Here is a 27,350-nt window from a genome sequence, read left to right as displayed (position 1 = left end):
TTTCTATTTAATGTCCCATTACAGTCTTAACATTGCTCACTCAAGCCAGCCAACAAATCCAGTTGGTCATTTTTATTCCTACATTTTGAGGCCCTGAGCTGTGAGAATAAACGTGATTTTATGCTTTTGAACTCTGTCAGTTGGCAGTCGGAAGTTACACACAAAAACGTGGCATTCCTTTTCTGCTCTGTGAAAATTCCCAGCAGAGAAACACGAACCTCTAGTATCTCCACTCAGCATCATGGGCTGTCTGGGCCTTAACACACACTGTATGTCTGACTGCAGCTGAATAGACAACCTTGTTTCCTTTCAACGCAGGGAGTCAGATTGCCACTCACTCTTGGGAGAAGGGGGAAGGGAAATGAAGTTATACCAGCAGAGGATGTGGCTCGTGAACTTTTCCCCTAACTGTCTTATCAAGGATGTGAATGTCTGTACGTACAATGGGGCAATTCTCACCGAAGAATAGGCAAGGTTGTCTAGGAAGGATGGGGAATAGGATGGGATTGTGTCATTGTAAGAAATCGAATGGGATCGCCTCGGCAGCTGATAGCATTTCAGATGCAAACGGCTGTATAGTGTGGCTTCACTGGCTTTCCCACAGCCAGTGGCAACCACTTAAATGGGCGCCGAGGGAGAGACAGGTTCATTTGAAAAGTTAATACAGTGTTGTGGCCAGTTACAAAAGAGTGTAACATTGGAGCCAGAAATTTGCTACCCCCTGTCGCTCAGGTCCCTCTTGGTTTCCTCTTCCTGATTTCTTTTTTTTTTTTTTAAAAAAAACCCCTTTTCTCTGATCAACTGCTAAACTTCAGTAGCTTGTGAATCAACAGAACTACTGAGAGTGCCCTGTGGAAGCTCTGGCTGAGACTACACATTGTCATAGGTACTTTAAACTATAACCTCCAATCCCTGCCTGTCACGGTGACAACACAACAGTGATCCCACATAGATCCTGTTTCGGGATAATAGCACCATTTGCGGGTTTTCCACCGACTGAACTGTTCTCTCTCTTAGTTCCCAGACCAGTTGTTGAAGAAGCCCATTTCTTGAATAATTTGTTGTTGTTTATGCTGGCTATTCTGTAACATTTCATAAAACATTGCTTTCATTTGACATCTTTGTCCATAGTTATTTTTGTGATGAAACAATGGTTTATCAGCTGTTTAATACATCCTAGTTTGTTGTTAGCATAGCAAGTAAAATAAATACAAAGAAAACCACTCATTTGTATGAAGTTCATTTAAGGAAACTAATTTATTTGGAGCAGTAAGCTAACGTGACTCTTTAAATAGACATTTACTACTATGGAATCATAATTACTGCAATCAAGACACACAAAAATCTTTTGTAAAAATAATTATAATTGAAAAGCATGCAGCTCAAAGTTGCTGCTATAATAATGACTATAATAGCAACTGTTTAGCATTTGGACATTTTTTTGGCAGGAAGGCTTTGCATTGTTTATTGTGAGAAAGAAACAGGCTCTGAGAAAACATGCAAATTTTCAGCAAAGGAAAAAGCAGCATCAGGTCTGCAAAACAGAGTGGCAGAAGGTCGTTTTTTGCTTCTATCTCTGTATCCACATAGGATAGGATGATTTAACATAATTAGACTCTTTTGGAGCTTCTCTGTTTGATATACCAAGGAAGATCTCAAAATATCTGTTTCAGAGTATCCCTGGCATCCAGACACTCAGGCTGTGTGGTGGTCAGCATTTATTTTCTTGCTGTGTTTTTCATTCTGAAATTCCATTCTCTGTTAGGATCCATAGTTCACAGAACTCATTGGTAACCGGCAATTTGCTTAAAATAGGAACTGTCCTTTGATATTTATTACTCATTGTTCTTCTTGAAATATGTTCAAATGCCTGTCATCATACCTATAGAAAAATAAAGCATTAGATAGGGTGAACAAGTATGTTTCAAAGGAAAGATGGCGTATCACTGATATGATATATTGCCGCAATTTGTTCTGTTCAGGACTGATTTCTTCCCTCAGTTTCTGAGAGGATATGAATATTAATGTTGTACAAAAGAAATTCGGATAATTGTTAAAATTTTTTAAAAATTCAGAAAAAATATGTTGAATCCATGTTTTGAAACTGTCTTTCTGTAAAAAGACAAAGGATTGATACACTGTACATTGTTTTTATTTAAATCTCTGTGTTGCACAATCAAAGCTCTTCTGACATACATTATAAATGCATCTGTAGAAAGAAAACAAACAGTAGTCTTTTCATTCAGATGAAAAAGATCTGTAAATCAAATGTTTCATCCACAATGTAGTATCCTATCCCTCATTTATTGATTCACTATACCGTATATATCGGGTTTGCTTTTTCATGCAGTCACTCCATCCATTCTACTCCTTCTACCCTGAGGGAAGTTAGTTGAATGTCCTTGTCCCCCCTTGTCCTCTTTTCCTTGGTAGACCAACTACTCCCCGTGCTTTTGCAGGTTCACTGCCTCCTTCTCCCTTTATTTCCATTAACTTTATCTCCATTTTCACTCCTTAGCCCACTACTGCTTTACTTTGAGTCAGAGAAAAATTATTCGGGACAAGTCTTGTTTTCGTATGAATCAGTGAATCCAGGTTTTGAGGGAAGCTTAAGACTTTGGCTCTATTTGATTCTTAGGCACCTATTCCAAAACATCCCTTATTTTATGTGCTTTTTCTGGGTCTGTAATACTCTTTTTTTCTCTTTGCTTTCTCATGTTATCTTCTCCCTTCTCTTGTCCTGTTATCTTGTTCTTTTCCTTTAGATCACTCTACCTTCTTTTTCACCCCTAGCTTTTACATTTGTTCTTCTTATACCAACTCTCGGTGATTTGAGAAATGAGATTGAAGGTCTCACTCATGCTGACATGTGTCCATAGAAGAGTTTGTATCACAAATGAGTAGCCGAGAACGTCTCTATCGATACTGAATATGTACTTGCATACTTATGCTGCAAACTGGTCAGAAATCCCTCCCTCCTTCAACTAAGCAATGATAGCGTATGGATAATGGAAAAGATTTCCCTTTTAAACTGCAAGGATGTCAGGTTCCTCTGACTTAACCCTTCTTGGCGTGCATGTGTGGAGATTCCTCCCTTGGCTGGGGACGCCCTCCAAGGTTACTCCTGGAGGTTGAGAGAAAGAGATCTCCCCACGAGCGTTGATATGGATGAGTTACATCAGATCTCTACTTAATAATGATTTCTTTTTGATAGCTTTAATCTAACTGCTTCAATAATTGCTTTGTTACAGCGCACTATACTACTTTATGCTATATGATAGTCTACTAGTAGATTCTTAGTGTTTATATTGTGTAGTAAATAGTTCTGATTAAGATCTTTTGTCTGATCATTTGTATAAAATAAATTATTAATTTTATATAGAGATTCTCATTTAGACAATCATTAAAACCTGCGGGACAAAAGTTGTTCAATCATACGTCTATAATTCCTTAAATTTAAACCATTAACATAATCCGAGACTAAGACTGAGTTTAGCCGCACCTAGACTCCTCTGTGAGAAGGGGTTTAGAAAGCAAGGGAGTCCTTTCTGCACCTCGAAATTCACCGGCAAGGCTTTACTTTTTAACGACTTTGTCTAAGCCTTCCACTCCCACCCTCAACAATTGATGTAGTTGAAACAGGATGATGGCAATTTTGAGAGACAAAAAGCTTAACAGAATTTTTACCGAGGCACAATATTATTGAAAAAGTCAGAAACCTGGTAAAAGAAAAAAAGTCTGGTAAGGAAAAAGCTTCTGCAACTGACTTGCCAGAGGCTACGGCTGAAGCCTTAAAGAAAGGTGATAACGAGCTCGTTAAGTCTTTTGTCCAGTTGGCTAAACCTTTGACTGAAAACTTGAGAAGCTGGTTCAACAGGTTTTTCAAAAGAGAAAGCAAATTACATTTGCAAACTGCCTGTCTCATCGGGGGGGACAGGGAGAGAAACAATGTGTGAGATGGAGTTTTCCAGCCTCTCACAAAATCTGGAGAGGGAGTCAGACTCCCAACCTGATCTCCTTTTATGACCAGGTGACTCGCCTGGTGGATGAGGGGAAGGCTGAGGATGTGTCTACCTGGACTTCAGCAAAGCCTTTGACACTGTCTCCCATAGCATTCTCCTGAAAAAGCTGGCAGCCCACGGCTTGGGCAGGGGCACTCTGTGCTGGGTTAGGAACTGGCTGGAGGGCCGGGCCCAGAGAGTGGTGGTGAACGGGGCTGCATCCAGCTGGTGGCCGGTCACTAATGGTGTCCCCCAGGGATCAGTGTTGGGCCCAGTCCTGTTTAATATCTTTACTGATGATCTGGATGAGGGGATTGAGTCCACCATAAGCAAATTTGCAGATGACACCAAGTTTAGGAGGAGTGTTGGTCTGCTGGAAGGCAGGAGGGCTCTGCAGAGGGACTCGGACAAGCTGGAGAGATGATCTGATTCCAACGGGATGAGGTTCAACAAGGCCAAGTGCCGGGTCCTGCACTTTGGCCACAACAACCCCATGCAGCACTACAGGCTGGGCACAGAGTGGCTGGAGAGCAGCCAGGCAGAAAGGGACCTGGGAGTTTGGATTGACAGGAAGCTGAACATGAGCCAGCAGTGTGCCCAGGTGGCCAAGAAGGCCAATGGCATCCTGGCCTGGATCAGGAACAGTGTGGCCAGCAGGTCCAGGGAAGTGATTCTGCCCCTGTACTCAGCGCTGGTGAGGCCACACCTGGAGTACTGTGTCCACTTCTTGGCCCCCCAGTTCAGGAAGGATATTGAGGTGCTGGAGCAGGTCCAGAGAAGAGCAATGAGGCTGGTGAAGGGACTGGAGCACAAATCCTATAAGGAGAGGCTGAGGGAGCTGGGGTTGTTTAGTCTGGAGAAAAGGAGGTTCAGGGGAGACCTCATCACTCTCTACAACTCCCTGAAAAGAGGTTGTAGCCAGGTGGGGGTTGGTCTCTTCTCCCAGGCAATCAGCAGTAGGACCAGAGGGCATGGTCTTAAGCTCTGCCAGGGGAGGTTTAGGTTGGATATTAGGAGGAAATTTTTTACAGAGAGGGTAATCAGCCTTTGGAATGGGCTGCCCAGGGAGGATGGGTTCTCCGTCCCTGGAGGATTTTAAGATGCGATTGGATGTGGCACTTAGTGCCGTGGTCTAGTAACCACGGTGGTGTTGGATCAAGGGTTGGACTTGATGATCTTAGAGGTCTTTTCCAACCTAGTTGATTCTATGATTCTATGAGCATGATGTAAAACCACACTCTGAACTCTGCCTGCTTGTAAAAGCTGACCAGGGAGAGCAGGGGGAGCCCTTCTCTACTCCTCTGGTGTTAACTGGTTTCACCGAGGGGGTGCAGAAGGCAGCTTGCCTCCAGTTTTTACACTGGAAGCATCTTGTACTCCCTCAGCTCTCTCCTGTGTTGTTTGCTAATCCAGATAGAGTGAACCCCCTAATTAGAGGAATGCAGTTGCAAGATCAGTCTAGAGCTGCTTGCATGGGTGAAACACAAGTAAGATCTGGTCTTGCATAGCGAGAAAGAGCAGAGCAGTTGGTAACTCATGACAAATGGGTAGTATTTCTTATGAATGAAGTGAAACACCAAATAGCCATCAGAAGAATGGACTGGAGAGACAAACCTCCCCCGTTCAAAGACTGGAACCAACTAAGTAAACTCCTGACACTGCTCCCAATACGCGAGCTGGAGATGACGACTGCAAATATCTTAAAAGGCTTGCTAGAGATATAGTAGCGACTTTTCTTCTTGGTCCCTTGCAGTCACAAGCCACCTTTTCAGTCAACACAGGGTTCCAGATATCTCCTCTGAATCAGGAAACTGCAAAAGGATGTGGGATAATACCTGACAAAAAATGGATATATGTTGCTAGATGCTCTAAGCTGCTGTGTTTAGCTTGAGTAATATGTTGATTGCCTGGTAATAATCACCCTACGAAGGCCATGATGATGTTGGAGTCTTTCCCTTTGAATGTTATGGGTTTGGACCTCCTGAAAGTAAAAGCCTGAGTGAATTCTAAGGGGAATTAATTGAAATCCAGTTCCTATGTGTTCTCAGTAAGGCTTTACAAACTGCCCCTGCAGTACCACCTACTGGGGCTAGTGAATATGGAGCCTTGCCCTTTGCTACTGGTGATCAGAGACAGAATGGGAGAAGTCATCTACCATTGTATAACTTTGCTGTTTTAGCCTTGCTAATAACCTTGAATGTCCAAGTTTATCTGGACAGGAAATGACGAGCCACTCGAACTGGAAAGGACTGCTTCCAGTTCTTGTGATTACCCACACTGCTGCAAAAACCACAAGTAGAAACTCCTAGACCCACTATATGTGAATAAAGACAGCTCCAGACACAGAAGAACAGTACCATAAATAGTAAATCTATAGTAAGCCCACTGCAGATAAAACTGCAATGGAATCAAAAATTAACATTAAATAGTTTATCTTTTTGTGTTTGCAGAATATGGTTTCTTGTATTACAACATGGTTATTTGTACCTGGATTAGTCAACCATCCTCTCAGGACCTTGCAACTAGCAATCATAATAGCAAATAGCTTCAAATACCCAAGGGGTAAGTAGGCGAAAAGGAAAAGAGAGTGATGTCCTTTTCCCTACAAACCACTCTAACATGCCCAAAACCCCATGGATCCACAAATAACAGAATGTGTGAGTCTGACAAAAAACATTTTATCTAATACTGAAAAGGTCCCAAAAGGGTGACTGCTCTAACTTGAGTTTGTTTACATAGTTAAAAATATTGAGAAATACTGTTAAGGTACTAGACAATTTGAAATAAGTTTTATTAATAATGATTATTGCATTTTAGTGTCTTCTAAGTTTCTTTTCACAAATTGCTACTGTTAGTTTTATTATTAGATCATCGTCACCTCTTTTTAAAACAGGTCCAAGTGGGACTGAGTTTTCCCCTTCCACAGGTGTTCCATAAGAAGATGAAGTAGCAACAAAACTGAAAACTTGCACTATTCTTTGCTGCATCAGTTGTTTGTATTCGTTTTTATCTTGCTAATTTTTCAGTGTTTATATTTGTATATGTTTTGTCTTAATAGCTTTGCAGTATGTATGTGAGTTTTCTCCAAGCACTGCTTTGGAACGTTTGTGTCTTCTCTTGCCACAGTAAGTTAAAGAAAAAAAGATTTCTCCCTGAATTTAGCTTGGGAGTTCACACAGAATTTCATATGATTATGAAATCAAATTTGTATACCTCTCTGTACCTCCTCAGAGCAAAGTATAAAATGACTATACTGAAGGAAATTTATGTAGTAATAGTAAGAAATGTATGAAGTGTGACTGTGCAAAAGAAGGGAATGTTAAACTTTTGGTAGCCCTTAGAGAGAAGGGAGAAAAAGAATGACAGAGAAGCTGATGCGGCAGCTAGAAAGTTTTCTTCAGCTCTAGGCAAAGAAGGCATAAGTGGTTAAACTGACAGAAAGAATAAAAAAAAAGATTTTGGGTTTGGAAGCCAATGAAAGGTTTAGTAAAGATAGAAGGTATTTAGTCCAAACTTAAGACCATGACTGGGATAATATGCTGAGTAGGTAAGAATTGCTTGAGTTTCATTATACCTTTGATTCTCTTGAAGCAACCTGATTATATGTAGTAAAATTTTTACTGAATGTTACTCTCCCATGATGCACCCTGACCATTCCCCTGAAGCCTGGTTGGTGGGAGGGATAAGGGTGGTAATCTGGGACATGTATGTTTGTTTGGGTTATGTATTTGTTTGGGTTGTGTATTTGTTTGTGTTACAACAGTATCTGGAACTGTAAAATTGCCAACTCTGAAATGTAAGGTGGCCTAACTGCTGAAAATTGGCCTATCCTAAAAGTTGTACAAGGAGTGCAATTGCACTGCAATATCAATGGGCAATAGAGAATCTTAAATTAAGCTCACTATGCCATTTTGGAGTTCAGTTTACTAGTCCAATAAGTATCAAAAATGTTATGTAAAATTGACTAATGCTTGATATGTTGATCAAGGAATATGTGAAATGCTGAACTGCACCAAAGAAGAATGCTGTATTAAGAAGCACGAGTGAAAGTGAAAGAAGTCACTGACTAAACTGTGGAACTCTTTAAATCACTGCAACTGAATGACTGGTTTTATGATCTCTTCCCCCACGATCCTGGTTTGCATCACAACTTTCCTGCTATTTTTGGGACTCAGGGGGTAGAGAACATCCTGACCTATTCAAACTGGTAACATCACTGGTGGAATGATTTGTTTGAACTGCTCCCAACTGCCATAACACTCTGCCTTTAATGTTATATCTTGTTATTATAATACTGTCATTTTGTTGATATTCATTATGTACACATGTATGTATATGACTGTAATACCTAACCCAACACATGAGAACACTAGCCATTCCAAAAAATGCATACATTGAAATAATAACACTGTTTTCTTCCTAAAATCAACAGTTAATTCCATATTAACTAATTTTTATAACAATTTTATATATAATGGTATAATGTGTCATTATAACATAACCAACAACTTTTAAACTACATGAGTTAAATAGAACAGTAAAACTTAAGAGACTGATGTATCTCAATATACTGAACAATAATATACACAAATATAGTAGTCGCTTTTATGGTGTGGAGACAAGAGGTACCTGCTCCACCACTTCATGAAAGTAATGATTGACTGTAGTCAAGGGGTGGACTGTGGCAGGAGAGCCTACTCCTGATAAGACCTAAAATCCAACACCATGCAAGCTATCAACTGCTGGACCAGGGTACTGTCTTGGTGCCAAGACCATTCTGGCTCACCCAACTTCAAATATACATCCTGCTATTGAAACAGGATTTGATAGATAAGCTAATCTGCTGGCTTGTAGGTCTGTGACTAGCAGTCAGTCACTTTATACTATAAAAGTTCAGTCCCCTCGCATACAGGCAGGTTCCTCTGACATAACTCTTCTTGGAGTGCATGTGTGGAGATTCCTCCCTTGGCTGGGGACGCCCTCCAAGGTTACTCCTGGAGGTTGAGAGAAAGAGATCTCCCCATGAGTGTTGATATGGATGAGTTACATCAGATCTCTACTTAATAATGATTTCTTTTTGATAGCTTTAATCTAACTGCTTCAATAATTGCTTTGTTACAGCGCACTATACTACTTTATGCTATATGATAGTCTACTAGTAGATTCTTAGTGTTTATATTGTGTAGTAAATAGTTCTGATTAAGATCTTTTGTCTGATCATTTGTATAAAATAAATTATTAATTTTATATAGAGATTCTCATTTAGACAATCATTAAAACCTGCGGGACAAAAGTTGTTCAATCATACGTCTATAATTCCTTAAATTTAAACCATTAACATAATCCGAGACTAAGACTGAGTTTAGCCGCACCTAGACTCCTCTGTGAGAAGGGGTTTAGAAAGCAAGGGAGTCCTTTCTGTACCTCAAAACTCACCGGCAGGGCTTTGCTTTTTAATAACTTTGTCTAAGCCTTCCACTCCAAGCTGCTACAGCCTCCAAATTATTCTTCTTTGTCATTGCTATTATGTAGATTACAGTAAAAAGCCCTGTTTGACTAGGCACACAGGAGATCTTTTAACTTCCTCTTGAATTTTCTATTTTTAAAAAATTTTTTTCTAAACTGCTTTCTAGAGGAAGGTTGCAGCTCTGGATTCCCAAGCACTGTTAGAATCATTCCTAGTTCTATTCATTTTCTAGGTGCTTCAGATAAGAGTTCTGGACAAGGAACATATTTAATTCCTGCAATAGGGCATCAGGTCATGATAATACAGATAAGAGTTCTGGAGAAGGAACATACTAAGTTCCTGCAGTACGGCATTAGGTCATGATAATGCCTTGTCCCAGTCTCACTGTCTCAGAACTGTTCTCTTAATTCTGGTACTTTTAACACAGTACAATGTAATAGGATACTCATACATCACAGATGAGGTCTCTGAGAATAAATAGCAATCTTCAAGCAGCAAGATAATCTCTGCTACAACCTGTCTCTTTTTTTTTTTTAATAAAAAATTAACATAAACTTTCAGTTATTTTTAATTATTTAATTATGACTTCCACCAGATGCCAAACTAACTCTGAGAGTTGGAATGTTCTGAGGTAATTTTTAGTCACCATAAAAAATAGCAGAAACTGACCATTCTTTTAGTATACATGAATCAACATCTTTCTACATTCTAATGTGTAGATTCCTTGTAGATAAAAGCTTATGACTTTAGTTGGCATTAGTACGAGTCAGCTATGTTGAAAGCTAGATGTTTTTAAAAGGTGCCATTGTGGAGGCTTTTGTGAAAATTCTGCCTAGTAGCTGATTTTTATCTTGTTCAGAAGATATTCTTCAATCTGAGATAACATATTAAGGTATCCACCAATTTCTTTGGATATTTCTTAAGAAAAGATCCTTTAAAAAGACTTTTACCTTCATGAATATTCTATAGATGGCCATTTGATCACATTATTTGCCAGGAACAGTTCATAGAAGAGGGGTCTTTCCTGACATCTGTATTCGCCTTTTATAAGCCTGCAAAACATTCAATTTTGTATTAAGAGTGGCTTTTGAATGAATCCTTGACCAACAAGTGAGATTACTGGAATATAAATTGGGCTACAAAGTCATCTACAAATTGTTTAGGAACTTTCTGATTTCAAAACTCCTTGTTCCTTTGTAATTTCGACCAAATCACGAAAGGAACCAGTAAGTCTCAGGTAACAATAAAAGACAGGAAGGTGCAGCTGGTGGTAGAAAGGTGGTTAGAGTTGAAGGAAGATGACCCTTTGGAAGAGCTGTGGTCTTTGATGGTCTAAGTCGTAGGATATACGAATATATCCAGAGAAGCAAAGGAGGGCTCTGCATGTTTACTTGCCCCTCTTTACCATTATCAACAGATCAAATAACTCCCGAGAAATATCTGTGAAATTCTGACACTGAGTGAGCAAAAACATGATTCTAAAACTCAACTTGAATATTCAAGTAAGCTATATGTGTTAATCTTAAAACTATTCTCCTCATGGTGAGATCTTTGAAGTCTTTCACTCTCTGGACAAAAATGTTAGTTCTACCACGGGGCAGAGAAAGCAGATGCAGTTTTACTTGGAATTAATGAGAGCAGCCAGACCTGAGGAGTTTACATCCTGTCCACCTTGCTATACTAATAATATCCTTCTGTTCCTGAATTTGTTCACAAATAGCCTGGCCTTGCAGACATGAAAACATTAACTTCTCCCTGTAGGTACACCTGCATTTTGGCACTGTAAATTCTAGTAAGACTGAAACAATAATGTTATTAGAAAAGCTTAATATTGAAATACTTTTGCCATAGATACACTCAGAAAATTTTGGGAGAGACTGTCCAAATAGCTACAGCACCACTTTTAGACCAGGTGTTCTCCTGAGTTCAGAAAAGATTCCAAACCTTTCACTTCCAGTGTGTTAATCTATCACTGATTATATTACACACATTTGAAACTTGAGGGAAAAATCTCTCAGCTGCATTTTTGCAACCTCATTAATGTCATTCTGCCTTTCCTCTTTATGTTTGCCTTTCCCTTTTGTTCACAAACGTGATAATGAGTGAAATCTTCTTGGTATGAATGTACAATGACTTTTCATAGTTAAAATGGTTTTGTTTTCCTATTATGCATTGTTTTCTTGATAAATATGCGCTTTGATCTTGAAGCTGCCTTTCCTCCGGCCCCACTCGTTCTGGTGGTGCCTGTGGATTCCTTGTGAATGAAGAGTAAAAAGTTGAGTCTCTAAGCACATGAAAATGTGAGAGTTCTGATTCAGATGAAGTATAGAAATTTGCTTTTTTTTATACTCAGAAAAACATGCATCCTCTGGGCAAATTCAGAGAAAAAAGATTACATTTCACACAGCTTGCAGTAAGAGGTATGAATTCCTTCCAAGGGCTATTGTGAAGAAATTTCATATAAAATTTAGGTGCAGGTTAACTGAAAGATTGAAACTGGATTAAAACAGTTGTCCCAGTGTTTTTCAGCATTATGATATCTTCTATAAAAATTTTTAAATGAGGCAATAAAAACAACTTTAGAAAAATATTTATTTTCCTCATATCTGTTCAAATTAAAATTCTAATTAAATTATAACAGTGAAAACAGTTCAAATTATTACAATGTCTTTTGTCACAGATGTTTTATGTGAAATTTTATTCCTATAGAATGCACCTTGTCTGTAAACCACTCAATGGCAGAGTTGGTGATTGGAGTCTGGGATAACTCCCAGACTCCAATCAATAAACACTGCATTATAAGGGTATGCTTTGGGTTCACTTTGATAATGTACAGTGATTTGAAATACACCATAATGAGAAAAATAAAAACTGAAAAGGCACTAAGAAAAAAGTAGACATTCTTAAACTGGATTTCTCCTCATAGGATCTTTTTCAACTTGAAAAAATATTCCCGTCAGCTGTTGTGGATTTAGAAATGTCTAATTTTTGAGGGAAAAGGCAGTAGAACCCCCACAAAGACTCTTTTATTCAGAGCATTTGCACTAGAATAATAAATATGACACGTACCTATGGCATGATATGGTCATGCTGCTTCTTATTTTTCATTCCATATTTGTGTTTACAAAGGTTGATATGTTGGCACAGTGGGAATCTTATGTTTGCCCTCCAGCCATATATACTTCTGTGTCATACAGGCAGCCACACTGGGAGCTCCCTGGTACCCTGCCAAAAACCTCAACCCTGCGATCAAAAGCAATATTTTCTTCACGGACAAGAGGTAATTCAGTCTCTGCGCGTGTTTGGTTTGCTCCCAGTGTGATGAGCAATTCAGAAAACCCTCTTTGTATTTGCATGGTGATTTCGTGGAGTCAAAAAGCTCACAGGGATTTGTGTTCCAGGTACTTGTCACTCTGACTATGGTATCTGCAAGTTCTGCATGTTCAAAAATCCATATTTGACTGTGTATATTGGGAGGTTTGGTTTCGGACTATAGGGCCAGCTTATATTAGCAAGCAACTACAGAGTCCTGGGTGTGGTAAATTGTGTGCACAAATTCAGAGAGTGTAAGGGATGGATTCATTGTGCTTAGACTGACACACAGAGAGACTAAGGACAAGGAGGTTTTTTTAAAAGAAAAAAAAGAAGGGTACCTTCATTTGTATATGGATTTAATGTCTGATGACAAATGTTGAAGAGCCTCAGTAAATTAAGCCCAGCCTGATGAAGCCTTGTTGGGATAGCCTAATAATGGTGGGAGATAAAGCATCTCTGAGAATCCAGACAGCACATAGGTCCCCAGGGAGGGTTGGGCCTTTTGTGTCTCCTAAGCACAGAAAAGAGACAGACTGCGCCCTGAAGGGCTTTCTGTCTGAAGACACAGAATAAGGTAGGTTTTACCAAGCAAATCATTTTTTTGGGGAATTGGTTCTGCTGTCACATTTCTAAGGAATGCATTCTCTTTCTTTTCCTCTGAGCCTGGAGATGGGGAGGAAGCAACTATAAAAGGAATACAGGGATGGGAAGCGGCCACAAAATCTTTATAGCTGGAAATTTGCCAGGAGCTTGAGGCCTTACGAAGGGATTTGGTGGAAGATAAAGATATGTCTGATTATTTATTGCAGTTTTAAGAGACAGATTCTTCAAACCACAGTATCATGATAGAAGGAATTTTAATTGTGTTTAGGATTTTGGTGATAAAAGGAAAAAAGAAGAGAATATAAGGTTCTTATAGCAACAGGTATTATTTATGATGTCATTACTTTCTCATTTTCTTTTACTGCAAATTAACCTGGACGCACACTGCTTTGAACTGTCAGAATTTGTTCAGGAACCAGATACACATGTAAGTTTCCCACTGAATCCTGTGAATTTGACTCAGTTTGACTGACATATTTTAGGAGGTGCTTGTAGAAAAGCTCTGCTGGCAGGAAAGAAAGTGTGGTAAACACCTCAAGGGATGCACCAGTGAGTAGCCAAAGATGAACAGCAGTTGCAGGGATTTGAACTGGCACAGCTGCAGCCAGAAAGGATGCATAGCCCATGTGTGCCCTAAAATATATTCTGCTACTATAGGGGCGGGCACCTCTGGTGGAGCAGGGAACATGAGCAAAAAGAAACAGCAAAAGAGCAGAACAATCTCATCGCCTGCCCAGTGGTTCAAATGACAAAGCTTGGCTTAGATGTAAACTGATCCTGTCCCTTTGTCTTCCAGGTAGGGTTCAGTATCTTCATATAGTCATATAGACTAAAAAGCTGGGGGGATCTGGCTGGCATTTGTACTGTGCAAGAATTTAAGATCATGTGGTAAATGATCTTTTCTGGATTCTGCTGTGTTAAACAAATAGAATAAAGTACCCCCCCCCCCCCCCGTTTTTTTTGGAGAGATATATTTCAAGTACAGTTTTACTAATCTATAAGAGACTCAACAGGGTTGGAGATAAATGGAGTGCTAATAACTTTTTTTTAACTCTTTGGATTTTTGATGTCTTTTTTATATGATGGAGAAAGTACTTTTCTGCAGTATTTGCGACATTGTCTTTTATTTTTAGTATTAAAAGTAATTTCATTTTCTTTTGCTTGGCTCCTGCTCTACAAATACAGTACTTTTTACATTTTATTATGGTGATTGTAAAAAATGCATGTAAAGTGTCCTCATCTTTGTTAAGCAGTCACAGTTGAGTGTCATCATTCTTTCTTTTTTCACAGCTGTGACTTTTGGACAGCTGCAGACCATTTTTTGGTTCTATTGATAGGTTTGCACACAATCTCCACCTGCATTAGCCTCCAGGGCTGACTGTAAAATGCTTATATACAGCCATTAAGCAGGCACGGCATGCAAAAGCCTCAATAATAAACTCTGCTGACCTTTCTGGATGGTGCATCTTTGATCATTTCATCTTGATTTTCTCAACAGCTCTTTTTCTCAGGGTTGTTTTTTCTTGGCTTTTCTCTTGGCAGAACAGCTGCTTCTCTCTGGCCATTGGGTATAGCCTTATTTTATTTATTCTTGCCTTTAACTTTTGTAAGGCAGCCAGATACATGGGGATGGGTGTTATATAACAAATACAATAAATAAATAAAGCCCAATTTGCAACGTTTTTGCTGTGCACAGTGAAAGCTGTGGTCATGGAGAAAGGAGTTCATTACACAAAAATGCCCTGTTTGATCCTGTTGGGGCAAATGGCTAAAAAAAATAGGAGGGGTAGTTTGAACACTAAATGTGAAAGCTGAAAAGCAAAATTAACAGAAAATCAATTGGTTTAGGAACAACTGCTAGACTTGTTGAGTGATTTTGTTAAAAAAATAAATTCGAAACCTAGAATGTCTCTTTAGGACAAACAAGTCACTGAATTTAGATTTAAATTCTTAATCCTTCCAAAATTTAAAATGGTTGAAACTCAGGTTGCTGCTGGCACTGGCCACTGAGAAGCAATGCCAGAGTCTCAGTGTTCTGTGGAAAGTTGATTATGCAGAGCCAAAAGACTGATCAAGGATTCACGCACTGCAAGCAGCCACTGAGTTTATTGAAACACTAGGATAGATTTTATAGTGTTTAGAACTTTAAAAGGGTTTGAAAGAGGAGGTCAGCAGGGTCTGTTTTTGCAGTAGGCTCTAGGGCTTGAGAAGAGGCCTTTGCTAGTGTTGCCAGACTTTCCAGATGCTTTTAAAGACTAAAGGCTATTTCTTCCCAGCTTTCACCTCTACAATAATTCTCTTGCCCTTTCCCCTACCATTTCCCATTTTGCCCTTTCATTAGTCCCTCTTTCTTTCTTCCCATGTCATTACTCCTCCTTGCTCCTTCTCATTACATCTCGTCCCTTGAACCATTTCTTCCTATTGCACTGTTTAGTCTTTAGGATCAAATACCATTTGTATTATTTTTCCCTTAGGAACTAAGAACTAAGTTACCATCTTGAACAGAGGATGTTTCCTAAGGTGGAAGGTAAACTATAAGGGACGCATAATTGTTTTGTTTGAAATTGAAATAAGGGAGGCCTGATGATACATTTAAGCATACAGACCAAACAGAACCTTTGTTGTTGATGGCCTTGTAACTCAGTGTCAGTGCATAGATACCTTTGTCTCTGTTAGGAGTAGTATATTTTCACAGATATGTTACTGGGCCCTTGCAGAAGGCAAACCACATTAGCACGATAACTTTAGAGTGTAGCCAGTAGGCTGAGGGAACCTATTTTTCTCCTTTTCTTGGCACTCGTTGTACCTCAGTTTGACTACTGTGTCAAGTCTTGGACTTCCAAGTACAAGAAAGACATTGACTGGAACTAGTCAGGGAGCTGTGAAACTGATCATGGGGCTGGAGCATATGGGACAGATGAAGAGGAAACTGAGGTTGTTCTGCCTTTAAAAGAGAAGACAAAAAGAGGCAAATCTTACTGCCGTCTTGGGGGGGGGAGGGGAAACAGTTTTCTCCCTGCAGTTATAAAATGGTAAAATCCCAGGGGGTGGTGACCCTTGAAGTTTTGAAATTTTACCCAATGAGCACTTCTGCAAAATATAAACATATCGCACTCAGAACGGAAGAGAAGGTAGTTGTAGTTTGGTTGTAGAAGAAGTAACCATGTTGTGAAAGCCACGAGGAGTGAGGACAGGAGCCCCCTGGGGGGCTCTGCCCCCCCAGCCCCTGGCTGGGGCTGCAGGGACTTGGAACAGTGTTAAGCTGGACTATGTATCTGTAGCTATAAGCCGTGGGATGTTTCTCCACTGTGAGCCGCAGCAAGAGATACGGAAAAGTGGCGGCAGAACTGCACTGACCGAAGAAATGGTGGCAGAGAGCCAGGAGAGATAAGACCAGACAGCAACAAGAGGCAGGCAGCACACAGAGAGAACTCCTGGAAGGAGAGAGAGAGAGAGAAGCAGAGAGAGTAAACCTAAGCTCTACAGGCAGAGTTTTGGGGTAAGAACTGAAACTAAAACCCCCCAAACTCCTTGGAGACCCCTCACGTCCTAGAAGGGAGGGGTGAAGTGCAGGATGCACTACAGAGAGGAGCTGGAAAGCTCCGAGAAGAATGCGGAGAGGGTGACTTTGGCCCCTCCGCTGCTTGAGACAGAGCACAGGAGCTCTGGTAGAACTCTTGAGGCAAAGGCTTCCAACTGAAAGCTGCCCGAGATGTTCTGACTCAGGGGTGAATCCCCTGAGGAAGAGACCTTCATGGGGGTCTTACACCCCATGATATGACCGTAGTGAAGCGAGTTTTGTCCCTGCTATGCAGTCCATGGAAGAGAAGACCCTCGCTTGAAGACGACGGGCCACGAGGGCTTGGATACCCCCTTGTGAGTACTGGCAGAGATCCAGTCACAGCTGCTGCATACATGAGAAGAAGAAAGCCTGCTACCTTAGAAACTGCTGCTCTGAGAGTGAAAAGGATCTTTCCTTCTTCCCTCCTGGACTTTTATTTGGAGGGGAGAAGAGATTTGATCCATTGTAAATACTTATGTCATGGTAGAGATAGCTAAGATTGTATATACTGTATTGTAGTATTTATTTGTACAGTCATTGTAATATATATTCCCTTTCCCTCATTTTGAGTCTCGTGTGGTTGTCTGGAAACCATCTCACATTGGGTTGAGATGTGGGAGGGGGCTTAGACTAGGGAATTGGATATTGGGGCTCTCAAACCATGACACGTCTTCAAACATTTCAGATGTGGGAGGATGTAGAAGATGGACACAGACTCTTCTCAGAGGTGCACAGTGGAAGAACAAGAGGGCAATGGACACAAGTTGGAAGAAGGGACTTCACATTGAGAGTATTTTTTATCACTCAAGGGTGATAGACTTTGGAAGGGAAGACTAGAGAGGTTGCGGACTCCTCATCAGTGGAGGAGATATTCAAAATTTAACTGTATGAGGTCCTGTGTAGCAAGGCCTTAAATCACACAAATCTGTAACTCTCTTGACATACTGTTGACCTTGCACAATGTCATTGTGTTGAGTGCATTACCTTGAAAGACATAGTAAGATGTAATTTTGGCAACAGGATGCTGCAGATAAAAACCACGAGTCAGCTAATAGTAAAAGGGATCAAAACGGTTTTGAACTACTGAATTTATTTATGTTTTGCTAAAGTGAATGTAATGCTACTTAAACTTGGCCTGAGATGTGCATTGTCATAAAACAGACTCTGTCTTGAATTACAGCGGTGCAGACTGAGACATTAGGGTGTACCCCACAGGGAATGTGTTTGTGCTGGAAGTTAATTTCTTGCACAGCCACGCAGTCCTTTTGGAAAATATGAAAAGCAACAATACAAGGAATATATTAAGCAAAGCCTTCATTGCTAAGACAGGGAGTAAACATACTGAGATCATCCAGGACACTGGTGTGTTACTTCTTGCATTCCAGATGTTCATTTCTCCACAAATATAACTGTAAGTCAGTCACTATAACAGTATTTCTTCACTGTGTTAGTAAATTTAAACCAATGCAAGTATATGATGAAGAAAATTAGTGAGTGAGTTTGGATATGAGGTATCAAAGAAGAGGTTTGGAGCAGGACATGTAATTCATAAACATCAGAATTGGGTTTGCATAATTAAAAATGTATACAGAGACAAATCTAAATATACACTGAACTGATGCTCTGAACAAGAGAAGTTTCAACAGGATTTAATTAGAAAAATTTTGTGACCGTATTTCCTTTATGGTTCCTATAAAATATTTATCTTTAGGAGATGGAATTAGAGAGAGTGTTCTATTCTGGTTTTGTAATTGTATAAACTTATACTTTATTATGGAACAACTCAAGAATTCTTAAGTCTGATCTTATGAATAAAAGCTAGGAAACTAGTCATGCCAGCTACAGGAATAATTTGGTGTTAAGATATCATAATTCAGTGGGCTAGAAGGAATTCAAATTACTGGGTAAATATGAGATAAGAATGAGGTTTATGCTACATAAACCCTCAGGACAAATTCTTCTCTTCACTCAGAATTTCCATCTCAGAGCAAATATTAGCTCCACTTTCTCTACTGCAGAGCACACCTCTTTTCTCCTCTCCCCCAGCCTCTTCCCCTTTCTTTGGACATAAGGCACAGGGATGCCTTGCTGTGGGTTCCAAGCGGCCTTAGGTGAGAGGTGAATAGGTGAAAGTGCATCTGGAATGCAGAGCATGTTAAGTTTAGACAGGGAAATAATTTTGGTTTAATATGTTTGATACTACAGATGTTACTTATCACAAGTATAAGCCTTCAAATTCTGCATAAATTAGTCTTTGAGTGCCTAAATTCTACTTTTGATTTTGTCAGAGATGGTGACTAAGAACAGAAGAGATTTAAATATGTTTACTAACCTTGCCCCAACATTATTAAGGCTACAATTCTTTTCCTGTAGCCACACTTAGAGTCATGACAGATGCAAAAAAGAAAACAGGGCTTATTTAATTAAGCTCATCCTACTATGCTGCTTCTTCTTCTGAAGGGGTAATATGTGAAGTCATAGATACTGTGACTTTTGTATTTGCATAACATGATTAAAATATTAACAGTCTCTACACACTGTAATTCTACTTAGACATAAATTGTTTCAGTTGAGGGATGTGTGAAAAAGCAGGAAGTGCCCTTACTAGAAATCATATTCTCAGTGAAATTTGGAGAATCTTGAACAAATAATTCTTTTCCTGTTTTTCCTTTGGTCAGAAGTTTTCCTCTAGCAACATGAAAAACAGGTTCTTTTATTTTGCATTTGTTAGCACTTGGATGTCTCTAAAGGCTCCTAACAATAAGTAGGCAGTGGACTGAATGCCTTAAAACCCGGAGAAACTTTTTAGGACTGACTAACATTGCATATTAAGTTCAGAAATGGAGGGAAAATGAAAAAGATGATGCTATTGTGTACTATCAAGGGATTTGTGTATCCAAATTAAAGTAAGAGCCCAAAGAACAGGAAGATAAGATCATAGCTATACTGCATGGAGTGGACAGAGCCTAAAAAAAATCCATTAAAATATATCTTGCATTTGGACAGACTGTATCTCTAGACAGAACAAACATTAAAACATTATGGAAAGCAAAGCAAAGTGAATTAATTTTATGGAAGAAGCTTTTATCTTTGCAAGATTAACTGCATATACATTTAAAAACGTCTGATTTCTTGTTTCCACATGATTTTGTCGTTACCTCATTTACCTTCTGATGAACAGCAGAATGCTTTATGCAGACATCTTTACTGACTCTGTGAAGACCAAAATACTCCAAAATAAATGTTTCATTTGCTTTTGTTTCACAATTGTCTTTCATGTGTGACGTAAGACCAAAACTAAAAAAAAAACCCCACCAAAAATCTCACAGACATAGAACACAATCAGCATTTTCCAATGACAAGGAAAGTGTTCAAACCACTGGACTGCCATGCTAAAAATAAAACTACCAGTCCTTACTTACTCTATTTTACACTATTAGGAGAAAACAATGACCTGTGTGTCAGCACTCAAATTCATGACTTTGTTTTTTCTGTTAACAGCTGATGTGATCTAGCCTCTTCATCAAACAGTTCTGACCATTCAGCAGCTAGTCCAACCTGTCTCTGCTTTGTTCCCCATGTCCTACCCTCCCCTCACTTCTCTGACTCCCATTGTACTCCTCGTGCTTTGCATAAGTAAGTGGATGCAGAGACAGTGGTAAGATCTGATGGGAATGCAGCTTTTCTCTCCTCATAATGTTAGTTTAAGTTAGCTTAGCTTCATGGCCCAGGTCACTGAAGTGCCAAAGAAGAACCATGGCTAATGCAAGGGAAGCAGCAAACACCGACAGGGCCAAGGGGAGAGCTGTTCTGCCTGTTAGCAGCATTCAGCTATTAGGTGCTCTTAGCCGTACCATTATACCATATCCTTAAGCTGCAGCTCCTTGATTTCTGTAAGCTTTTGCTCAAGTTGCTGCCCAGAGTCTTATTTGCCAGAATGAATTCTAGCCAAGCTAAACAGTTGGCCAGTCTGAGGGACAGATCTGACCGAGAATTAACTCATGACATCAAAAACAAAATTGCAAATTTTCAGCTCAGTCACCTCCTTGATTGGGAAGTGTCTCCTCAGGCAAAGTTAAAGTATCAGTGATAAGGGGGGTCTGGGCTCTGAAGTTTCACAACTGCAGCTCTTGGACAGGCAAGGGACAGAATTCTGGGATTTTTTTACTTTAGTATTTCTGACCACCTGGATTAAATATTGCCTTCTTCTTAGACTGGCTGCTACCCAGATGTAACTCCCTCCAATTCACTGTATAGGGAATTTACAGCACCTTGGATTTTTACTTATAGGCACTGACGCATTAAGCATCTCAATACCAAGCTCATTTTTTGGATCTTGTCTGCTGAATGAGATTAGAATACAACTCAGCAAAGATTGCAGAAAGTATCTCAAAGATTTAGTGACTTACTTTATTGAGGGCAAAGCAGTGGAGAAAAGGAATGGAATATTTCTGTTTCATTACTTTTGTCTGTAAAGAAGTTCAGATAACTTGTATCATGTCAGCTCAGACCTGATGCCACTTAAAGATGTTTTTCAGACTACAGTTCTTGAAATAAGCCTACGTTTTGTAACAATGCTAACTGATACCAGAATGTGGCATCATCTGATACAATACAGTCTTTATACATAATATATAAAAAAAATTATTTGATTTTCCTTGCTAAATATATTACTTACTCAATTAGATTTTTTGGGTTGGTTTGTTTACTAACAGCATTTTATAAATCTATGTGGAATAAATTGTTTCCATGAGTCTTGGACATAAATCCTGAATTTAGACTCCTATTTACAAAGATACTAATATAAAAATTACCAAATTTGGTGTAATTAACTTTCACCTGCATTGTATGTAAATTAAGCATTCTGAAAACCTGGATATAAAGAGATGGATTTTCCCTTTCATACCAGCACTCCTTGGAAAGTTATCTTACTGATGTGAAGATGAAAGATATGCTACTGTATTTGCCACTGGTAGTTATTGATAGGAAACAATATGGGCATAACAACTGTTCAGAGGCAGAAGGTGGACAGTAACAACTGTCTTCTCTGTCTGCCTTTTGCACCATGTTGGAATCAATTCTGTCACAGGTACTTTCCCAATTTCAGTTATTATTTTGCCCACTGATGTCTTGTATTCCTGGGGTTAATGTCAAGTATTACAAAACAACAGGTTCTTTTATTTTATGAGAGTTTCTAAAAGGCAGAAAGTATCTGGCATTACGCTGGAAAGACATAAACTTTCTTTTGAGAGCATTGCAATGTGTGTATTTAGGGGTGGTGGTTATCTTACTAATGCAACTAAAATATATCAAAGTAGTAGATGGGGGTTGAACCATGAAAATAATATATTAACAAAACAGGCATTCTTCATAGTTGCATACAGTATTTCTAGAAACAGCTCTGTGATACTCCTGTGCTGCTTGTTCTGCAGGCCAGAGAGAGATTTACTGAAAATGGTTATGAGAAGAAAATAAGTTGCCACTTCTTGGTTTTCTGTTTGGCAGATCAAAAACCTCCACTGTATTTGTATCAAAGAGAGGTCATAAATTGCTAACTCTCTGGGAGAGACTTTCAGAGTTTATGTGGTATCCCTGCTGTCACACTGATGCTTAAGAACCTCTGGTCTACTCACCTAAAGGTCTCCCTTTCATGTATTACAGCCTACCTTTTAAGCATTACAAAAGACTTGCCCATGCAGGCAGCTGAAGTATCTCATTACCTCAGGACACCCTTAAGATGTTCACAGAGATACCGTGTGCTCTCAGAAGCCTTCCAGTTATCGTGTGGTGCCCTGTCCTCAAACTGTCTTCTTACTCAGACTTAATCTGCACCCTGCACTTCTTCAGTTAGGATTTCTGCAAAGATAACTTAGTAAGGGTGTTGACCACCTTTGGGAAAGTCCACCACTTCTACCTAATGTATAAAAATCTAAAGCCATCAATACCTATTTCGGTTGAAAAATCTTCAGTACAAGCAACAGTCAGAGCCCACTAAGAGCTGTCAATTTTTTAAATGAGGAGAATAGCATTTTCCACCCTGTGAGCTGGAATTTAATTTGAAACTTAAATTGAAACTTAGAACGTTTATAAATTTGGCCATGCTGGTAACTGTTCATTATATGAACAAAAATAACATATACAGGTTGTTTTGAGCCTTCTGAGACTGAATGCAGTAGTGATGAAATATTCCTGTGATAGATTAGGTTTCTATGACTTTTAAATTAGGATTTAAGATAGCATGATGTCTCTCATAGAGCATTTCTGAACTAAAAGGCCATGCTTTTAATTCACACTTGCCATGGCTAGGAGGAAACATAAGGTGATATCATGCTTTTACTCTCAACTGCAGTTCGTTACACTATATGCACTAAGTCAAGTGTCTGATATTTTACTTTTTCTGTATCTCAGTCTTCCCTCTTCAAAATGTTTGCCCAGCTCATTAGAGTGCTTGTACAAGAGTTCTTTGAAACTAAATACACGAAGAATTATCTGGTACTTATGACTTGAATGATTCATATAACTTGTAAAAACAGTGATGGTGGCTGATTTTAAATTAAGGTCTATTAAAAGAAGCTTTCTTTTGTCATAAGTATGGTGAGAATTAAGAAGAGCTCTGCAAAAGTGGGAAACTTAACCTCATGGGGTAAATTAGGATAGTCTGATTCTTTCTGTTAGCTTTTTTCTGCTTAATCAGTGTTGTGCCTTAACTGATTGAGTGAGAAAGGGGAATGGAATCTGGTCCTGCAACAAGTGAGCTGAAGTAAAAATGTTTTATCTTCCTGCAGTTTCATGCAAGATGTGCTTTCTTTGATTCCTTTTCTCTTCTCTTTTCATTTCTTTTATCTTTTCTTTTCTAGTGTCAGTTTATTAAGTGTTGCTGTAGCAGTCAGTGTTGTCATAGTAATGGTAAACAATTAATTATGTGACCAAAAGTTGAAAGAGGTAGAGCATACAAACAGCAACCCTCTGGATAGTTCCTGTCACTACCAGAGAGTGAAGAAAGCATTTTAAAAAAAAAACAAAACCATGAGTGTTTATGTGCCTTAAGTGGCACATAAAAATAAATAGAGGTTTCCATTAAAGTATCAGGATTCAGTTACAAGTGAGGGGTCTCGGTCATTGTGGTACAGTCAAAACTGCCGTCATTGTACAGATCCCCCCTGCTTTTTGCTATTGCCTTTTTCTGGTATTACATTCAGGTTTGTAATGTGTCAGTGTACAGGGAAAAATAATATTTATTAGAACCTGCTTCATGGTTTTGCTCTTCATTTTTGCTCTGTGACAGGGTAGCATAGGCCCTTGAATGATATTGCTTTCATGAACGATATTTCCAAATTTTTTATCTCTTCCTAGGTATTCTGAAGTTCACATTTAGAAGCTGCAATTTTTATTAATACAAAAACCTGTTAAAAAGGTCTAGCATTTTCTTGGTTGCTTAGCTGCACTTCACACCCGGCGTTTTATTATATCAAAGACGTAATGTGGTATAACTTTTAGCATGAAACAAGCAGTGTTCAGCTGAATCAAAAAAAACCCCAAACCAATCAATTACAAGAGATCACCTTAAAACATTCAGACACAATGCATCCTCTCACAGCTTCCTGACCTGCTGGGGCTGGAGGAGATCTGCACTCACTTTGGATAGCCTTTGTGGAATGGAAGAGCTGTGTGAACCGGGCAATCCGCCGTGTGGATTCTTGCACTTGCTTTACCAGCAAAAATGCAAAGTATGTCTGCGTGGAAATGTGTTTTAAAAGGAACCACAAATCATTGTACTATGCCAGGAACAAGAGCTACCACTTTCAAAATTAAATGCCATCAATAACAGGGAAGCTATCCCTAACATTTTCACAAATCTGAATATGGACATTGGTTCTGTCTCAGATTTTTTCCTACTGCTTAAATGAAGATCTTAAATATGAAGTTTTTAAGGGAAAAAGCCATATGGCTGATGTTGCACAGAAATTTGCAGAATACTACAGTGAAGTTACAGTTGAAAAAGTCAGGACTTAAATGGGAGGCATGCTCTGACTTGTCAGTACTAATAGTTTTATGAAGAGAAATTTGGAGAATTCAAACGCAGGTAAAACTTTCCACAGCTAGTTGTATCTGAGAGACTTTTGAAACCTTAATGAATTTAATTTTGAAACCAAGATCTCAGAAAAAGCCCAGTTATTTAAAAGAGAAACTACCATGGGAAAATCATCAGTTTTAATAAGATGAAACAGATGTAGTTCTATAAAAATAATGTCAAAAAAAGTAAACACAAGGATAAGACTTATCTGTTTTTTTCAACTCTATTTTTTGGTCTAATAAAGACCAACTTCCTCTTTTTACATACCTTGCTTGCTCATTTTTTCATCCATTTATAGCCAAGCTTTCAAGGCCTCTTACAAGAATATAAAATTCTGTAAAACTTTCGCATCAAAGTGGTGCCCAAAATGCACACCTGTGACTTAGTTACACTCAATACAACACGTAAAAGTATAATTTCTGACTACTTAGGTAAACTAATAGTCAGTAGGTGTAGATTATTGATTTTCTATTGCTGGAGGACACAAATTCTGCTAACTCTTGTCACTATTGTTCATTTCCTAAAATGTTAGTGAAGCAAAGTTTACTGGAGGACATCCCCACCCTTCTGTTGGTATTTGTTGTACTTCAGAGCATAAAAGGAAGATACATACTTTTCTTATTTTTCTCTTTACTTCTGCCTGACTTTTATGGTTTTCCAGTTGTGTTTAGAAGCTGTAGGTAACCCTGCTTTATTGGCTGAATTCCTGCAGTAATTTCATATAATATGTTAGTCTGTCGTAGAGGAGCTTCGACTGTATGTTTAGGTTTGTTCTCAAACTTCACAGTCCACTACTAAACTAGATGGCAGAGGAATGCAGCCTTGCATGAAAAAAATATAACAAAATGTGCAGCAGATAATAATATTGAAGGTAGTTTTTATATTTTTCATGAAGCACTGCTTGCTTGGACAGGCACATGAAACATATTTTTAATCTTTCATCACAAAAATTCTGAAAAAAAGACAGTAATGAGAGGATTCATATCAGTTTAATTTTTTCCCAGTATATATCCCAGAATAGCCATGAAGCTTGCTAAAACCATTTGTGTAGAGCAGATATCCATCCAGAAATGATTCCGCTTGAGTTTGTCTACCGACCAATAATAAAACCATTCTAGTGAAGAAATATTAGAAGGATGTGGAATATCAGTGAAATCTGTAATTTTATAAACACCTAAGCAGTTAATATCTGAAACCACAAACAAGTCTGTTACTATCTTATAATTCAAAGGTAATTCTTACAGGAAATGCTTGAACTGTGTTGTGTTTTTTGCTGTAGGTTCTTCATGTACCTGGTCAGAAATATTGCGTTCTCAAATGGAAAAAAGTCTTCTTGATCTGCAGAAAGAACACAGCATGTTAATCATGTTAATCCAAAGTATTTAATGAAATAAATCTAAATTTAACTGTACTCTGAATCTGCAATTGAATCTGAATCTGAAATGAGGTTTAATGTTATTTGTAGTTTCTCATTTGATTTAAAGGGAACAGTTTATGTGCGTTCAGACGAAAGTACGTTTGGCGAATTTATAGAATGGCATGAAAAATGCTTAAGGCAAGGGTGGTGGTTTTGACATCTTTTAAGAGATGGAATGGAGGAAATCTAGTGATTGAATTACAATATTTTGATTTATATTTTGGTTTCAGATGTGATTCTGAGGGAGCATACCTGCACAGTAGCCAACTACTTGAAACCTGCAACAAAGCCACAGCTGTGTCTTTATAGAATTTATAGCTTCCAGTTGCAGTAAAGGGTATGGATTGTTTCTGTTTTATTCACTGATTTGTTGGGCCACACTTTCACGTACACTGTCCATGGATGTGCAAGTTTGGAGCTGGCTTCCTGCCAAGTCTCCGAAACTCGACAACAGGGTCTCCTTCCCAGAGAGGAAAGGAAAAAAAACGAAAAACCAGGCAGCCAAAGTTCTAGCAAAAATATATATATATTATGTATAAAACAGAGATATACAATGAGAATTATATGTATATAAATCTATGACCCCAAATAGCTTCCCGAAGTCGAAGGGAAGAGGGGGGAAGGGAGAAGGGAAAAGGATAAAAATAGGGTGAAAAGGGACAAATAATAAAACAGATCTACACAATCTAAAAACCCAGCAAAGCTGAAGAATTGGCAAGAGCTCACCACTTCCCTTGAAAGAAAGCAGTACGTCTGGACACAGCCCAGCACTCCCCCCTCACGCGTGGCCGATAACAGCAGTTACTGTAGGCCTCAGCTCCAGATAAGCCAGGCCCAGACAGGGACCACCGTTCTCCAACCTCCCCAGAAGAGAAGAGAGCGAACTATCTTATCAATGCCTTATTTATACC

The 27,350-nt window shown here is 39.0% G+C and overlaps 1 long non-coding RNA gene across 1 annotated transcript; it reads right to left on the bottom strand.

Annotated features, from left to right (window-relative positions):
- Positions 1–1,421: 1,421 nt before the first annotated feature.
- LOC114000915 lies at positions 1,422–27,350 on the bottom strand. Its single transcript, XR_003545392.2, has 4 exons — positions 27,166–27,350; positions 26,265–26,360; positions 10,419–10,520; positions 1,422–1,882 (listed from the first exon to the last, which is right to left on the bottom strand). It is a non-coding gene; the product is annotated as an uncharacterized LOC114000915 (long non-coding RNA).

This window comes from Pipra filicauda, unplaced genomic scaffold (assembly GCF_003945595.2).
Source record: "Pipra filicauda isolate LSUMZ 115617 unplaced genomic scaffold, ASM394559v2 scaffold86_size2582843_pilon, whole genome shotgun sequence".
NCBI classification, from domain to species: domain Eukaryota; kingdom Metazoa; phylum Chordata; class Aves; order Passeriformes; family Pipridae; genus Pipra; species Pipra filicauda.
This window is presented reverse-complemented; position numbering and strand designations above follow the sequence as displayed.